The sequence below is a fragment of the Leucopleurus acutus genome, assembly GCF_964270905.1.
Source record: "Leucopleurus acutus genome assembly, chromosome: 2".
Lineage (NCBI taxonomy): Eukaryota > Metazoa > Chordata > Mammalia > Artiodactyla > Delphinidae > Leucopleurus > Leucopleurus acutus.
Window position 1 is genome coordinate 47957002 of NC_139143.1, and position 16188 is coordinate 47973189.

At 45.4% G+C, this 16188-nt stretch overlaps 2 protein-coding genes across 2 annotated transcripts in view; both read right to left on the reverse strand.

Annotated features, from left to right (window-relative positions):
- The window catches only part of LPGAT1 (lysophosphatidylglycerol acyltransferase 1), a 116711-nt gene extending 112118 nt beyond the window's left edge, over positions 1 to 4593 (reverse strand). The window contains exon 1 of the mRNA XM_082832659.1: positions 4301 to 4593. The gene's annotated coding sequence lies outside the window, so the exon portion shown is untranslated. The remainder of the gene's footprint in view (positions 1 to 4300) is intronic.
- Positions 4594 to 14234: 9641 nt separating this feature from the next.
- Positions 14235 to 16188, reverse strand: part of INTS7 (integrator complex subunit 7) — a 106043-nt gene continuing 104089 nt past the window's right edge. Inside the window, exon 21 of the transcript XR_014325971.1 lies at positions 14235 to 14328. The gene's annotated coding sequence lies outside the window, so the exon portion shown is untranslated. The remainder of the gene's footprint in view (positions 14329 to 16188) is intronic.

Genomic DNA, 16188 nt, shown 5'->3' on the forward strand with positions numbered 1-16188 from the left:
GAACTTTGCTAGGTAATTCTGGGAAAGCAGGGTCTATGCTTTTAACAGTGAAACTTCATAAAAGCTTTCCTCTCTTTTGTAAATCCTGGTATCTAGAAGAGCCATTTATCACAATGTGGGAAGCCAACCCGAAGAGGATGCCCATGCACAGAGGGGAGATGAGCTAGGAGCCACCCAGTTAATTCATCCCTGAAGCCTGCCCTACCTCTCAACTTCCATTTACATGAGCCAAAAAAATTATTTATTAAATTGAAGTAACTTGTAGTAGGAAGAATCCTAACGGATACAGGGACTCTATCTTCAACTTTGTATCCACTGTATATCTGTCACATGGCAGGCATTCAATAAATGCTTGTGGGTTGGATGAGCCCATGATTCTAACATGGTTCCCTGCTGGCTCTCTGGATCTTGCCTGCAGAGCAATTTTCTCCACACAAAGCTCCGTCAGCTCCCCTCCTCATCTGAACTTTTGGGAGGAGTGGGTTGTTTTCTAAAACTGAAACAAAGCATCCTGAAGTGACAGGAAGGTTCATGTCTATCCAGTCCAGCTCTCTCTTGGAAATTCCTGGATGAACACAGGCAAATCTAAACTCACTGACCCTCCTTTTTCTAGACTTTGGACTTCAACCTTTAGATGGCAATCGTGGTTATCATTTCAACATACTTTCATGAAGTTTTAAGCTTATTACTTCCTGGGGATAACACTGGAATCACATAACTTAATCAATAAGCGATCTACAAGTCACATTTTAGGGTGGATTATTGTTATTAAGTATTCAATCGCCAAATATTTGAGATGCAAAGTCCCATGGAATGATATAATTTCTAAGAAGTTTTCTGTTGTTTATTTTCTTCATTTCTGGATGTAGATTATTAAGAGCTGTATTGTCAGTTAGTATTTCTTTTTCTTTTCTTTTTTTTTTTTGCTGTACGCGGGCCTCTCACTGTTGTGGCCTCTCCCGTTGCGGAGCACAGGCTCCGGAAGCGCAGCCTCAGTGGTCATGGCTCACGAGCCCAGCCGCTCCGCGGCATGTGGAATCTTCCTGGACCGGGGCATGAACCCGTGTCCCCTGCATTGGCAGGCGGACTCTCAACCACTGAGCCACCAGGGAAGCCCAGTATTTCTTGATTTGAATATCTTATCCTGTGTCTAATTTCCTCCTGCCCCCATCATTTATTGCTTTAAATGGTACTCCCCTATCTTAGGGACAGCAGATGGGCCAGAGATTGTCAGTGATCCTAAAGCAGACATCCTTAAGCTGCCCCGGACCTAGGAGATGGTCTTACATGAGAGTATCATCCAACCACATTGCTTTATATTGTGCTTGGCTAACTAGGTAAATCATCTCCCAGAGATTCTGAACGTGAACCACAGATAGAGAGGGATACATAAAGAGGAATGAAAAAATTAAGCTCAACCACATTAAAATTAAGTACTTCTGTTCATCAAAAGACCAGATAGACAGTGAAAAGATAAGCCATAAAGTGGGAGAAAATATTTGCAACATCAGGTAAGTGACTGTTACATAAAAGAATTCCTAAAACTTAATATGAAAGAGATACACAACCCAAGAGCTCTATCCAAAAATTTTGAATAGGCACCAAAGGGCAAGTCCCAATGGCCAATAAACAATATGAAAAGGTAGTTAGCCTCATTAGTCATTGGGAAATGTGAATGAAGCCCCAACAAGACACCATTACATATCCACCAGATTGGCAAAATTAAAATATCTGAAAATAACATAGACAAGGTTATGAAACAAGGGGAACACAAATACACTGCAGGAGGGAGTATAATTGCTACAACTACTCTGAGAGAGTTTGGCATTACTGAGTACCTTATGACTCATCAACTGCACTCCTAAGAACGTACCCTAGAGAAATCTGTCCATAGTGCACCAGGAAACATGTAAAAGAATGTTCAGAACATAATAGGAAAAAAAGCAGAAACAACCTAAATAGCTATACATGATAGAATGGATAAATAAATTATGGCGTATTCTAACAATGAAAGACTATTGGGCAATGCAAATGAATGAGCAAGAGCAATATGCAACAACATGTTCGAGCCAAGCTGGCAGTAACAGCGGATGGAAGAGATATGGCCATTGTCCTTCATGGTGGATGGCTTTGCCTTCTGGGAGCTCCTTCTTTATCTGTTTCCTCTCTCACAGCATCTGAAGTGAGCTTTGGATTAAGCCCTCTTTGGAGCTATGCAGATTTCACAGCCGGCTTCCTACTGGTGCAAATGTTGGGGTCCAAGGGTTGCTTTCTGCTTTAAACACCTGGAGACTTTTTTTTTTTTTTTTAAAGGCTTGTAGTTTGAGAATGTAATTGCCTTGAAACTTGAGAAGGCTTCAGTCAGTTCCATGAGCCAGTCACCACTCCCAAGTTCTTCTCCGAACATAGGTCTTTAAGTTGCTTTACTTCTTTGCTTTCTTGATCAACCAGTGATTTTCTCTCTCATTTGAATGATGGCTACCTTGAGTCCATCTGAAATGACACTTAGTCCCTTTTTTAAAAAAAATTAATTAATTTATTATTTTTGGCTGTGTTGGGTTTCTGTTGCTGTGTGCGGGCTTTCTCTAGGTGCGGCGAGCAGGGGCTACTCTTCGTTGCGGTGTGAGGGTTTCTCATTGCAGTGGCTTCTCTTGCTGCGGAGCACAGGCTCTAGACGTGCGGGCTTCAGTAGCTGTGGCACGCGGGCTCAGTAGTTGTGGCTTGGGGACTCCAGAGTGCAGGCTCAGTAGTTGTGGCGCATGGGCTTAGTTGCTCCGCGGCATGTGGGATCTTCCCAGGCCAGGGCTCGAACCCATGTCCCCTGCATTGGCAGGTGGCTTCTTAACCACTGTGCCACTAGGGAAGTCCCAGATCCTTAGTCCCTTAGTCTCATCTTTGGCACAGGCCTGGCTCCTGGTTTGGCTGAGAAGTTTTAATGACCCTTTGAAAAATGCTTTGAACAACCACAATTTTAGCTCTTCTTGTTTGGGGTAAAGAAGAAATTGACTTGTCTGACTCTGTAAAGATCCACGATTCTGGACATACTCCGCAATCTGGTCACTTCTTGCCTGCACTTGTTGTAATATCTTACTAAAAAGCAGGAAGGAGCAGCTAGTACACACTGACAATGGAGTTTCATGCAATTACTTCCTTTAGAATTAGGGGCTTAGTAGGCAAGTGGTCTGTCCTTCAAATTATCACAGATGATGATCTTGTCAAATGTTTTTGCCTCAGCATAACAAGACACTGGCTTTCCAGTAAAAAACATCAATTTCTTATCTCTCCAGTAAAAAACAATGACACACATTTTGAGTTTTTGTAACGGCAATACCATACTTTTGGAAACAATTTCTATATTAGTTCGGGTAAGGTGACAGATGGGTAACAAAGAGACCCATCAATAATCCCACACCTTTAAGAAGACAGAAGTTTCTTTCTTTCTCAGGTAACAGTCCAGGGTGGCTCTGTTCTGCCTGATCGCTCAGGGATCCAACTTCTATCCAACTTCCTTCGCTCAGGGTTCCAATCCCATATTGTTAAGCCACTTCTCCAACCCCTAGGCCTTGATGTTATCTGCGTAATCAAGGTTCAGTCAGTGCCTTGCCAGGGTCCCAGTGTGTGGGAAGGGGGAAGAGACTGGGGAGGAGACACACCCAGGTGTTAAGTGTAGGCCTGGAAGTGGACCCACTCACATTCCTTTGGAGGAAATTTATTTAGCCTGTTGGCCATATCTAACTTCAAGGAAGGCTGGGAGATGTGACAAGGAAAAAAGAAAGAACAGATTTGGGTGGGCCATTAGAGTTATATTACCCCCAAATCTTCAATCTCAAGTCTTCAGTTTACTTGGCAGCTCTGGAAATAGAGTGAGACTCAGGTTCTTGGCCATAAAGTCGGAGCTACGTAGAAGACCAAAAATACCAGAAGTTCCCCTTTCATGTATGTTATCTATGAAAAAGCCACATAATTTCACAAGCATCTGGCTGAAACAGTGGAACATTGTGATCTTAACAATTTCTAGCAGGCCAGACATAGTAGAAGGAAATTAATTGTGCAGGTCTCATTATAAATTTCACATCTATAAAAATTCACAGCTATGTTCTTCAATAAAAAAGAAGATGAAGAAGAAGAGAAAGAAAGAAAGAAAGAAAGGAAGGAAGGAAGGAAGGAAGAAAGAAAGAAAGAAAGAAAGAAAAACCCAGCGCCCTGCCTGGCATAAAGTAGGCACTTAAATGTCAGTTCCTATGCCTTGTGAGTTCCCTTTCAGAGTATTAATTTGTCTCCAGGGGCTGTCCTGGCTTACCTAAGAAAAGACGATGCGATCCAGGATAGTGGAGGGAGTTGATGCAGCCCAGAGAGCCCAGAGACTCAGAGAACAAAGGCAGCAGCACCAAAGTAGCACCTGGGGTTGCCCCCTGGGGAGCGGTACCCTGAACACCGTGAGGCAGTGGCGGCCAATAGAACACATGAACAGCCACTTCTCACTCATCAAGACCTCTCCTGGCTGGCAAGCCTCTTCTCACCTCTCTCCTCTCTAGTCTCATTGACTATCTGCTCCAATCCCATCTTGTTAAGCCACTCTCTCTGCTTGTAGTGGAAAGGCAACACAGCCTGCCAGGGTTGCAGCAGCTGGGGGCAAAGGCAGGGTGTACGTCGTTCAGGGGGAGTTCACACACTGCGCTGTGTGCACCTGCTGCCTGACTAGCGAGAACAGTGTGATCACCCAGTGGCCACTCGGGTTCTTGTTTGCTCCGTTTAGGCCAAGTTGGAAAGTGCAGGAATGTGATGTCATAGATTTTCCTAAGTTTCAGCAGGATAATTAAACAGATGCTTCTACATCTAGATATTTGAGTAAAGTCCTGCCTGGGTTGCCTCGGCCAAAGTTCACTCATGTTGACTCTAAAGGCTTGTGTTGGACTATGTCCACTGTCAGGAGGTGCCTGGCCACACAGAAAGGAGGGAAAAGGACAGAACAGTAAAGACATCGCTATCGCAGTGGTTAAGAATCCGCCTGCCAATGCAAGGGACATGGGTTCGAGCCCTGGTCCAGGAAGATTCCACATGCCTTAGAGCAACTAAGCCTGTGTGCCACAACTACTGAGCCTGCGCTCTAGAGCCCATGAGCCACAACTACTGAGCCCGCGTGCTGCAACTACTGAAGCCCATGTGCCTAGAGCCCATGCTCCACAATGAGAGAACCCACTGCAGTGAGAAGCCCGCGCACCACAACAAAAGTATAGCCCCCGCTCGCCGCAACTAGAGAAAGCCCACGAGCAGCAACAAAGACCCAACACAGCCAAAAATTAATTAATTAATTATTTAAAAAAAGACATCGCCATCTAAGAAATTCCCATGAGAGAATAAGCACTACGATTATTATTCTGAGCTCTGTAAAACAAATACAACACACACACACACACACACACACACACACACACACCATGAATTGACACATCAGCTATTTGCAAACCCTTGTGCTAGTTATGAGAAGGAAAGTGGGAGGAAGGCCTTTGCTTTACAGTCCTTCAGGTGGACAAGGAAAAAACGGGGAAGACAGAATGGTCCTAAAAGAAACATTATTCCTGAAATAAAACATAGCATAGTCAGTATGTCAGAATAAAGAGACAGTGAAAGAAATGTGTTTGTTTAATGATTCACTTATTCAAACATTTGCTCAATACCAACTCTGTGCCATCCATTGCAATAGGCACTAGAGACACAAAAACAAATAGGACACAGAGACCCTGCCCACACAGCTAGAAGCAGGAGGCAGGAAGTCAAGTAAATGAAAGCACAGATATGTATGTCATCAGAGCTTTTGTAGACACGGGTACAAGGGTCAGCTTGATTCTAACCATCTGTGGAGTCTGTGGGCAGAGGTCAAGAGGAGGCTTTCGAGAAGGGGTGGCCAGGGTGACAGCCGTGACAAGTGAGGATGCAGCAGCACGTAGAGAGCAGGCTCAGGGGTTGTGGTGTCAGAGCAGCTGCTATAATCTTAGAAAGCCAAGCTCCCAAAGCAACTTTTTGTTTGGCCATTGACACCTGGGATGCAACAACGATATCAGAAAGGTGCATGTTCCAGGGGAGAATGTGATGTTGGGGAACTAGTGAACCTTATGAATGAGCTGGACTCCTACTGGGAGCCCCCTGCCCTCATCAGGGCAGCTGGTTATCATACTGCTGACACCTAGCTGGCACAGGAGCCACCCTGATGAAGCAAAGAGCCAGCTGTCCCACTAAGCCTCCTTTCAGGAAATGTTACGCTAAAATTGCCACTCTGGAGCAAACACAAAGGAGCTGGAGGTCCCCATGGTTGACTCTGGAGGTAGACAAAAGTAAGCTGGAAGGCTGGCTCCTTTTTTTTTTTTGGCCACACCACCTCGTGGCTTGTGGGACCTTAGGTCCCCGACCAGAGATCGAACCCATGCCCCCTACAGTGGAAGCACGGAGCCCTAACCACTGGACCGCCAGGGAATTCCTGGAAGCCTGGCTCCTTATTTAACAGATGGACAAAACACTTGTATTAGTAAGAACTTATTAGCTGTAATAGACACTCAAGCTAGGATAAGTGAAAAAGGTCAATTTAACATAAAGATATAGGGCTGTCTCTTAACACCAGAGGGCAGGAAGGCATCCAGGTCCCAGGGAAGACCAGAACTGGTGGGTGGCTGCCCACCAGGAACCATTCTTCCTGTCTCTGCTTCTCTCTAGGCAACTGTTTCTCTGTCTATCTGTCTGTCTCTCGCCCTCTCTGTCTCAGCATAGCTGAATATGGCCACCCACAGTGTCCTTGCTTCCATCTTACAGGTCCTACCCCAGGGAAATCCCGTGCTTCTCTTTGGACACAGTTCCAGATGCCTGGGGGAGAGCTCTGACTCAGCTGAGGCCAGGAGTGCAGGGTTCATGCTGAACAAACATCTGCCGGGAGCTAGTTCTGTGGGCAAGGGGCAAGGGTTCTTGTGAGTTGGGCAGGCACCCCGAAGGAGGTCAACCATAGTTCTTCAGGGACTCTAGACCCTGAAGATAATAGTCACGCCTTACCTGGTCATCAAACAGATTTGATGAGTTAATATATGTAAAGCAATTACCATACAGCATGTCCTTAGTAAATGGAGGTGATTATAATTATTATGAGTCAATAAAGAGAGAATGTGATCTATTTTTAGGAAAACCCACTCCAGGAGGCTGGCATGCAGCCTTCTTTCCTCCACCAAAGACGTTCACATTAACATAAAGATGCAGGGCAAGGTCCCTCTTTCTTTGCCTCAGCTCCATCCCTCTCATCTCTCATCTCACAGTTACAACCTAAAGCTCCCATTCCCACTTGCCCCCAAGCTTTCTTTGCTATTACGAACCAATCATTTACTCTTGGGGCCCTTGCCACCCCCGCAGGTAATGGCTGTTCTTAGGAGTGTTATGTTTATATGGTGATTATATGTCTTTCTTATTAAACTTTAGACCTGTGGGCTGAGAGACCACATCCGAGTACCCAGGACGTTGCCATGCATCTACTGTTCACTTGATAATATTTGTTGATTCATCGTGTTTTCACGTCAAGGGCAATATCCATTTATAGACCCATAAAATGAATCTCAAGAACTCATTTAATCCAGGCCACTGCCTTTAGGCAGGGTAAGGTTTAAATGTCGTGTGTTTTATTTCCACTTTCCTGTAGGCCTACAGGCACAGAACCTGGGATTTGGAAGGGGCCTGGTAGGTCTAGGTCAGGCACCTACGCAAGGTAGGATTCCTGCCCTGAGACATGGGCATCTGGCCTCCACTTGTTACTATCCTAGAAACCTCACTCCAGCTTTATCTTTTACAGTTTAGGGAGTTCTTCTTTGTAGGAAGAATCTCAAATCTACCTCTGTGTCAATTCCATTAAATGTTCCTAATTCTGTAGGACCAGAACTAATGCCTCTGAGACAGGCCTGGGACCTGGGACCCTTTGCTACAGTGCTGCAGTGCTTGCACCTGGACAAAAGTCTCCTTGAGCTACAAAATACAAAGAAACTATAAGGGACTAAAAATAACTGCTGTGCATGCACAGTTGGGGCAAATTCTGGCCAAAAGATACAAAAAAACCCAAAAGACCAACTGCCACTTCTGGAGAGCCAGGAGCAAAAACAGGGGGTCGGGAGCAAAAGCAGGGTACTGCTCATGCCCCCTGCACATAACACCACAAAGGGGTGGGAAAACCTAAGCCGTCCCTCCGGCCCGACCCCTGGACACACCCCTACCCTCACCCCCATGTAAGGAACCAGCTTGTCCCACCTTGGGGAGCAAGCTAGGAAGGGAACCTGTTACTTGTTCTCACTCACCCCTGCTGCAGAAGGGACCCCAGTAAAACCTTGCCTGAATTTCTTGTTTGGCCTCTGATCAAATTTCTATTAAGGTCCTTCTGCCAAGGACCCTGGGCAGTAACACTTCTTCCCCACGGCAGACTTCCTTGCACACAGCATGAGGGCCCGGTTCACTCTCTCGTGTCCCCTCTGAGCCTCTTCTCTTCCACCCAAGTGTCCTTAAGTCCTTCTCCACAAGAAATGGTTTACAGACACTTTGTCAACCCTTTGGCACCTTGATATGTTGTGTTTCTCTTTGTTTTCCTTTCTTAGGGTTCAGAAGCCGGCCCATAACACTCAGTGTGGTCTGATTGCTGAGGGGAGAGGGATTGGGACCTTTGTTCTCTATCTAGCGACTGTGATTTTTTTAATACTGTGTAATTTTGAGCTAGCTTTTCTTTCAGTTGGAGAACCATCATAATTCTGGCTCATATTAGTTTTAAAATCATCATACATTTTTTCAAAAAATGGTAATTACTTTTAAAAAAAGAAATGTAATATACATCATCATGGAAAATTCAGGGAAACAAAAACACAAAACATGAAGGGACTAACCACTATATTGTAACCCTTCCCTTTAAAGATAACTATTGTTTACATTTTGGTATATACTCTTCTAGACATCATTTTCTATGTATAACACTTACACACAGTTTTACAAAAGTGGGATTAAATTTCTGTGGCAGATTAAAGATGGCTGCTAATTCTTTGCTACTCTTCTCATTGAAAGATGGCATCTATTTCCTCTCCCCTGCTTCTGGGCTGGACCTGTGACTGTTTTTTTTTGTTTGTTTGTTTGTTTTTTTGCGGTACGCGGACCTCTCACTGTTGTGGCCTCTCCCGTTGCGGAGCACAGGCTCCGGACACGCAGGCCCAGCGGCCATGGCTCATAGGCCCAGCCGCTCCACGGCATGTGGGATCTTCCCGGACCGGGGCACGAATCCGTGTCCCCTGCATCGGCAGGGGGACTCTCAACCGCTGCGCCACCAGGGAAGCCCCTGTGACTGGTTTTAATAGTATTAAATAGTATTTAATACTACTTCCAATAGTATGTGGTGGAAGTAACACAGGGTAACTTCCAAGGCTGGGCCTAAGGAGATCTTGGCTTCTGCCTTCATCTCTTGGAAGACTCTTTTTGGAGGCCAACCATCATATGAGGAAGCATAATAGCCCCCTGGAGAACTGAAGCCGGTGTCTGAGAACACACGGAGCTCCCTCCCACCTGGCAGCAGGTATCAATGATCAACTGTGCAAATGAGGTCCTTTTGGACCTTCCAGTTATCCCAGAGTCCCAGTCAGGACCAAGTGATACAAAATAATCCACAGGATCATAAAAAGTCATAAATTGTCATTTGAAACCACTAAGTTTTGGAGTAGTTTGTTACAACAGCAATAGATAGCTGAAAAAATGACACATAATCACAGCAAATGGTAATACAGTGTTTTCTGTGTGCCGGGCATAGTTATAAATTCTTCATACATATTAACTTACAGATCCTCACAATAACCTTATGAAGTAAGTACTATGAGTATATATTATTGTCCCCATTTCACAGATGAGGAAACTGAGACCCAGGGGAATAAGAAACTTGCTCAGGGCCACACAGTGAGTGATGGTTCTGGGATTTGAATCCATACAGTCCCTCAGGTTCCAGAGTCTGTGCTCTAAACCACCATATCCCACTGCCTCTCTGCTGCTTCCTCTCGTTTAAGATACATGAACAACTTTCAAGGTCAATAAATATCAATCTACAAAGTCATAATTAAGGGCACTGAGTCAAGTATCCAAAGTATTTGCAATCTATTCTAGTTTTGAAATTCTCTTCATTGGATATATAGCGTGTTAAAGTCATCAAGCTGTTGATAAAATTTGTTGAATAGAACAGGAGTGAACCCCCTTGAACCCACCTGAGATGTCCATCCAGAGGGCCATCATTTAGCAATACTCTTTAAGTACAGATTGTTCAACAAACTGGAATCTGCCCAGGGTTCTATTATCTTAGCCACTGGTTCCCGAGCACAGGCTGGGAGATAGGCCACATAGAAATTGTATAAGCACTTGTTAAAATACAGATTCTTAGGCTTTGCCCCAGACCCTCCAGTAACAGAATCTCTGAAAACGGGGTCCAGGAATCTGCATTCTAATGCCCTCTATACCATTCTGATGGCAGCTAGGTTTGGGAACCATTGATTTAATCTCCATTTCTCCTCATCCATATTGATAGCTCTGTCAAATCCCATACCAAATTTCATGTACACTAAGTCTGTGGGAATTTTCTGGTAGTCCTTTGAGAGGTGTCCTAGCTCTGCTGTTAACCAGATATATGATTTCATCTCTGGACTGTTTTTATCTATAAAATGAGGAGATTGGGTTAATTTTCACAGTGGATGCTGTGGTGTGCCCACACATACCTTCTTCAAGACTGAGTCACTCATTCCCTCAACTGTTGGGATGGATGATAGTTGACAGGTGACCCAAGACCATATCTCCCCCAGAAGCATAGCCTGTCCAGGGACTAGTTGATGAGGAAGTATGAAGACGCAGCCCCCTAGCCTCAAGGTGAGCCAGTCCTGAAGAACCCTCCCACAGGGCTGACCTGAGACCTTTCTTACATCTGCACCACAGTTCAATTCATCCCTCTGCCATTTCTACTCCCTTCGGTCACCCACAGGCATGGCTGCCAAGGGCACTCAGTAAACTTCCTGCCCACAATCTCCATCTCGGTCAGCTTCCTAAGGAACTGATTACCACAGTGACCTTCCGCTCCTGATTTGGATTGAAGTGACAGCACAGACTCTCAAGACCTTCTCAAACATCCTGGGCTCTCCGTTCAGATCAAGAAAAGCATTCTCCTTGTCATCCGCCTCCCATTCATTCTTCATTCACGGAACAAACTTTTACTGTACCCCTACTACGTGCCAGGCCCTGAGCTCAGCCTGGGTATTCAGAGACTTTCCTGGATCTCCAATAGTGGAAGGAGAGAAAGCACTTAGGAGCTGAATGGCTCTGCTGTCTCTTTGTCAATACTGTGCTATTTCCCATGCTATAGGACTAGCCCATCTTCTTGCTCTGAACATGACCCAATAGGCCTTTTTTTTGGCCCTGATCGTGGTTGGCAAGGCCCTTCTTTGTAGGGGATTTAACCCTCCTGACGTCATTCTCATGAGTTTGTGTCTCTCTTTGAATTCCCCTCTTAGCTTCTGAGTTTCTCCTCCCAGCTCTAGTAGCCAGGCTGGGCAAGGACCAACATAAATGTTTCATTCGTTCAGGACACTAATGTCTATTTTATGTTTACTGGGCTCGCAGTGGAAAATGTAGGGGAAACAATCTTAAGCCCTTCCAGAAGGGCTGAGGCAGAAGTAAGGGATTAAAAATGTTCATCCAATAATCCATCAAGGACTGACATTCTTCAGGCAAAAGTGGAATAAATCAGCTACCTTTGCTGCTGCCGCCCCTCTCTTGTCAACTCCAGCCCCTGAGGGCACTCTTCAGCTCCATCCCCACTCCTCTTCATGGATTTGCAGCCTCCCTGCCTACTGGTTCTGCATACTTCCTACTCCCTTTGCTGTCAAACATTTTCATTTTTTACTTGCCTGCGACTGAGTCATAAGACATCTTCTCCAGGGATCACCATATTTTATGCTTTTTCTTGTATCATATTGCAACATAAAAAGTTTTGTCCAATGGACATTAAGAAAACAGAGAGCTCTTTTCAGCTCTGCAATCACATCATGCCCAAGGGCTCTTCACTGAAGAGATATAATAATCTAGCACAGGAGCAGAAAGGACCCAAGCCCAACACTCTCATTGTATAGATGAGGAAACCAAGAAAACAGTGAAGTCAAGCAGCTTTCCAAAGGTCACACAGCAGGAATTGCCAGAACAGGAAAAATGGCACCTTCATTCAGTGAGGAAGGAGCCCATGAACGGTACATTTTAGGAAGGGCTCTGCCTGTCAGAGGTGCTAATTTCTGCATACTACCTAGGAGTACTACTCTGATCGATTGTTTATAGAAGTAGACATATCCTTATTAGTCAGGCCTCTTTTACCCGCTACTACTCCACCAGGGGTCAAGACCAAGCCCTCGTTGCCCTTTTTAACTAGATCATGAACAGCATAATCCAGGTTCCAGTCCACTTGGTTCCAGAACTTACAAGTTGTCTGACCTTAAAAACACCATTTAACTGCTGTATCCGTGGTTCTCCAGCCTGGCCTTGCTCCCACACCTGTGGGGCAAGGAAAAGCACACAGGATCTCTGAGGGAGAGAGAGCCCTTTGTACCATGAGTTGTTCTCCCTCCTTCCTGTGCACTGGGATCCTCTATGGAGCTTGAAATTGGAGGAGGGGGTATGGTGGTGGAGCAGGGATGGGGGGGATGAGGGTGGGACCTGGTGACTGGGAAGCTTTTATTTTTTATTTTTGGAGTAAAATTGCTTTACAATGTTGTATTAGTTTCTGCTGTTCAGTGAAGTGAATCAGCTGTATGTCTACCTATATCCCCTCCCTCTTGGACCTCCCTCCCATCCCCCTCCATCCCACCCATCTAGGTTGTCACAGAGCACGGAGCTGAGCTCCCTGTGCTATACAGCAGGTTCCCACCATCTGTTTTACTCACGGTAGTGTATTCATGTCAAACCTAATCTCCCAATTCGTCCCACCCTCCCCTTCCCCCCCGTGTCCACAGGTCCATTCTCTATGTCTATGTCTCTATTCCTACCCTACAAGTAGGTTCACCTGTACCATTTTTCTAGATTCCACATATATGAATTAATATACGATATTTGGTTTTCTCTTTCTGGCTTACTTCACTCTGTATGACAGACTCTAGGTCCATCCACATCTCTACAAATGACCCAATTTCATTCCTTTTTATGACTAATATTCCATTGTATATATGTACAACATCTTCTTTATCCATTCACTTATCGTTGGGCATTTAGGTTGTTCCCATGTCCTGGGTACTGTAAATAGTGCTGCAATGAACACTGGAGTACATGTGTCCTTTTGAATTATGGTGTTCTCAGGGTATATGCCCAGTAGTGGGATTGCTGGGCCATATGGTAGCTCTATTTTTAGTTTTTTAAGGAACCTCCATACTGTTCTCCATAGTGGCTGTATTAATTTACATTCCCACCAACAATGCAAAAGGGTTCCCTTTTCTCCACACCCTCTCCAGCACTTACTGTTTGTAGATTTTTTGATGATGGTCACTCTGACCGTGTGAGGTGATACCTCATTGTAGTTTTGATTTGCATTTCTCTAATGATTAGTGATGTTGAGCATGTTTTCATGTGCCCCTTGGCCATCTGTACGTCTTCTTTTTATTTAAGCTCCATAAGTGATTTTGATGCACAGTCAAGTGAGGAAACCACTGACAAAGTATAAAAGACAAATAGGAGAGGAGAAATAAATTACACTGTTAGCTAAAAAGAAGTCTTAGAATTATCTGCACATTTTAAACTCTGTTTAGAGTTGATAACTAATTGTCTGCCTTTTTCAGGGCACTCAAAACGCTAATCTCAGGTTCTTTTCCTTCTAGAAAAGATGTATATGACTTCAGTGACATTTCTCTTACCTTGCAGTCTACACACACACCATGAATCATCTCCACCTGCCTCTGTGCTGAAGTCAGATTCTAAGTCAGGTCTTTTATCCTTTGACCACTGAGTAATCACTCTGGCCCCAGTCTGTTCTTTCAGGTCCAGGAAAACAATCTGATTAGGCTCTGGAAAATGGATTCACAGTGGCCCAAATCTCCACAGGTGCTCTATAAACCCGACTGCTAATGTTCTGCTTGGGAATAGCTGTCAGAGTCCTAGCTCTCCTTTTTAAATAACTGAGTGGCCTTGAGCAAATTGCTCAATCTCTAGGTCTCTGAGATGATTATTATTACCTGCTCATCACGCTTTACAAGGTAGTATTTCCTTCCTTATAGCAGTTCTCTTCGGAGTACCAGTGCAGTGTAATCAGAAACTTGCTGCAGTGGCCTTAACATTAAAGAAAATGGGTAGGAATGAGAAGCATAAATTTGAAGAGCATTTCATTCAGCCCCTAAGACACCAAGGTAGACCCTGTTACTTCTGTCTGCCCAGCACCTCCTTCCCCTCTTCTGGGGACAGAGCCTCCTTCCTTGGGGGAACCGCTTCTTTCTCTCTCCACACGGTTCCGGGCCGCTGATCCAAGCGCCCTGTTCCTCTGGGTCCACAGGGGTGGACATGTGACCCCAGCTTAACCGTAACAACAGCCCACTCATCTGGCCACAGCAATTGGTCTGAGGATTCATCTAAGGACCAACTCCCTTCCTCCCCCCTTAAAAAATCAGGGATTTTTCTAAATGAAGCTGGTGGAGAAACTCTTCTTTCTGGTCAAATTGCTATATAACTGTGACACCAGAGCTGCCACATAAGAAGGATGGGAGGATGAGGCCACCATCCAGAGGTAAGGCTGTGAGAGACAGACATGGAAACGAGGAAAGAGAGTATGTTTTATGGTGTTAAGTTCCCTCCGATTAACTCTTTTTTAAAAAATAAATTTATTTATTTATTTATTTTTGGCTGCATTGGGTCTTCGTTGCTGCATGCGGGCTTTCTCTAGTTGCGGCGAGCGGGGGCTACTCTTCGTTGCGGTGCGTGGGCTTCTCATTGCGGTGGCTTCTCTTGTTGTGGAGCACGGGCTCTAAGCGTACGGGCTTCAGTAGTTGTGGCACACGGGCTCAGTAGTTGTGGCTCACGGGCTCTAGAGTGCAGGCTTGGTAGCTGTGGCGCATAGGCTTAGTTGCTCCACGGCATATGGGATCTTTCCGGACCAGGGCTCGAACCCGTGACCCCTGCATTGGCAGGCGGATTCTTAGCCACCGCGCCAGCAGGGAAGTCCCCCTCTGATTAATTCTAAATCCAAAGAATTCTTTGGATTCTTTGAGCTACCCCAATATTTCCACCCCCCCAAAGCCTCTTTTTCACTTAAGCCAGTTTTAGAATTTCTGTCACTTGCAACCCAGAGTCTTGATGAACAGAAATACTCTGACAGCTTTCCTCTCTACCATACACTTTTTGAAACTTCAGAAATGTGAGGCTCTGTGTTTCGGTGGGCTGAGTGTGCTCTTGTCTTTCCTAGATCAGCGTTAGAAGGTTCTGGTGTAATATTTCCCAGCACCCCCTTCTCTGTGAGAAGTTGGCCAAAAGGGAAGTTGCATGTGGGTGGTGGCGGTGAAACAGCAACCATCACGCTCTGAAGGCCACTGTTGGCTGGAGCTGGTGAGGGACACACCGAGAGGCAGCCAGGCTTGTGTGTGTCCCTGCTCTTCCCCGCTCCTCTGTGACTGCCGGCCCTGCTGACCAACAGTGACGCCCCCATATACCATGAGATGCTTTGCTGCAAACTCAGAGGCAGTAGCTACAAAGAGCCACGTCCTTCCAAAGATTGCACCCCAGCCCCTTGGTGGCCCCAGTCCAGCAGCCAGCCCTGCCTTGCTCTTCCTTGTAAGCTCTGCTTTGTTCACTCGCACCATGGCTGGTGAATGACTTTTCGGTGATCCTTCACCGAACTTTCAGAAGAAAGAAAGAACTTTCAGTTCTTTACTTGCCCAGCTCCTCCCACAATTGTGTATGATCTAATTCTTATAGTATTAATAAATTCCTTATTCCATAAGACTCATAGTGGTTCTGCTTCCACAACTTAACCCTAAGACAAATGTCACTGGGTGAACCCTAAGGAGCTCCCCGCTTCCTTTCTTTGCTTCAAGCCCACACCCAGTCCTCCTGTCTCCGTGGTGCTGCTCCCCTCTGGTTGCTCATCTTTCCACACCTCCATGTGTTCATGGGAAGATCTGATCCTGTTCCTGCTCATCT